Below are 2,356 nucleotides of genomic sequence, written 5' to 3'. Positions count from 1 at the left end.
CGACAGCCAACCTGATCCCAATGAAGAAACAACCCAGCAAGGTGGTCCGGCAGGCGATCCAGCAGATGGTGAGCCAAATCTCTGGTCGAAGGCCCCTTGGTCTCCTCTTACGACTCTACCCTAGTTTGGGATGAGACCCTCAAAGGGGCTGTTGTGCAAGTAGTGATTTCTATTAAGAGGCTATATATTCTGGTAGGAGAGAGACTCCGTGATTTAATAGGGCTGGTTTTGCATATTGTTTAATTTTGGCTCCTCTTATTTGTAGGACCTGGAACAAGTCATTCATCTTTTTGTACCTTGGTGACTTTGTAAGGGCTTCCTAGGTGGCTCAGTGGTAAAGACTCCACCTGCCAGTGCAGGAGATGCGGGGTCGATCCCTGGGTTGGGAAGATCCCCTGGAGAAGGAAATGGCAACCCACTCCAGTATTGTTGCCTGGAAATCCCATGGACGAAGGAGCCTGGTGGGCTCCAGTCCATGGGGTTGCAAAGAGTCAGGCTCAACTGAGTGACTGAGCATGAGCATGACTTTGTGAGACCAGAGACTCCGTCTACTACATAAATTATTTTGATGTTCAGGGGGCATCCACATGCCAGCATGTTCACATCACTCAGCATGCCAGACCCATAGTAGGTGCTCCGTAAGTTTTGCTTTGAAGGAAATGTGTTTCCTACAGCCTCTACCCAAAATGAAGGAGAGATGTCCCCTTCCAAGTCCCTTGACTCAAGTCAGCTGGGCTGAGGGAGAGGAGAGCCTTCTCAGGGCCCCGGGTGCCCGTCACTAGTAATGACTTAGGGCTTGTCACACCAAGTGCTCATGTTTGGAAGCTTGCTGAGTCTGGTGCGTTTCTGAGGCTTTTGTGTAATGGGCTTTGTGTAATGCTAATAAACACACAAACCTCTTTATAAACATGTTCTATGTGGACCCCTGAGGCTACAGTGCTGATGAGCATATTTTTTTTAATAAAAAATAAGACAAACTGCAAGGACCCAATTAGAGAGGCTCAGTCAGATCACTGGAGGTTTTTAGGCCTGGACACAATAGAAGAGCTTTGAAGAGATGGGGGCAAGATAAACCATAATGAGAGAGACACCGAACTTGCTTTCATTCTTCTCAGCAGCTTTGTTCGTCCTCCCTGCAGGCTCAGAGCTGCGCTGCTGGGACTGAACTCATTTCCCAGCAAGCTGGTTTTGTTCCTCACTTGCAAGGCTCTGTGAATGGATCTCTGAAACGCAAGCACCCTAGTCCCCAGGAGTGCAAAGGGTTTGACAACACAATGAGTAGCAGTGGATGCCTTTTCTCACCTAGATGAAGCGAAGTCTCTTGCAAAAGACACTCCCAAGCTTGGAATAGTTCTAATCCAGTAATCTCACCCTTGTTGCATTAACAGAGAGGATGAGACTGGGGAAGTGATGCTTTTTAGGCTCTGTTCTTGTCCACAGCTTACAGTTCAGAGACCACTGCCATAGGTGTATCTTTTAAGATCAGTTTGTGGGTGATGGAGTTGCAAGCAGATGATGGGGAAAAACATCAAAATAAAACTTCTAAGGCTAATGAGTCTCTTACCTGCAGAATCACCTTGAAGTGTACATGTATATGCTAAAATTTCAGGACCAAAGCTGTTCCTAATCTTAGTGTGATTAAGATTAGGGCTATATCTCTTTAATGGTTTAGCCAGCAGAATTCTGATTATCTTCCTTATCTTTCTGTAATTGTACTTCCCTTGCTGGAGTTCCCATGGTAGGTATATCCCATTCTATGCACATTTTTGGTATGCTTTTCTTTTGGTCTTTATTTAAGTTTAGAGATAAAGACATATTAATACTTTGGGCACAAAGACCCTGATGCTGGGAAAGATTGAGGGCAGGAGAAGGGAGTGATAGAGGATGAGATGATTGGATGGCATCCCTGACTCAATAGACATGAGTTTGAGCAAATAGTGGACAGGGAAGCCTGGCGGGCTACAGTCCATGGAGTCGCAGAGAGTCAGACACTTCTGGGCAACTGAGCACCACACACATGTACATCACTGTCTGAACCCTGTATGAAGTGCTAGGATTCCATAGTGAGCAAAGCTGCCATCTCTCAACAGCCATAGCGAAGTAGTGAAGATGGATGAGCAGTCATAAACTGTGATCAGCCCCATGGATGAAAAGTCCAGGCCATCACAAGGACTGTAGCTGGGTAGCCGATAAAGGCTGAAGAGAAAGAAGCTCTCCTCAGGAGGGATCCTGTGGACTAAGAAGTGAATGATGAAGAAGTGAGTGCAAAATGGTGATCATTCTGGGTTGCAGGAAGAACATGTGCAAAGGCCCTGAATCAAAAGGAATTTGGCATATGGAAGGAGCTCAAAGTGAG

The sequence above is a fragment of the Odocoileus virginianus genome, chromosome 1, assembly GCF_023699985.2.
Source record: "Odocoileus virginianus isolate 20LAN1187 ecotype Illinois chromosome 1, Ovbor_1.2, whole genome shotgun sequence".
NCBI lineage: Eukaryota > Metazoa > Chordata > Mammalia > Artiodactyla > Cervidae > Odocoileus > Odocoileus virginianus.
Note: the sequence above shows the minus strand (reverse complement) of the source record.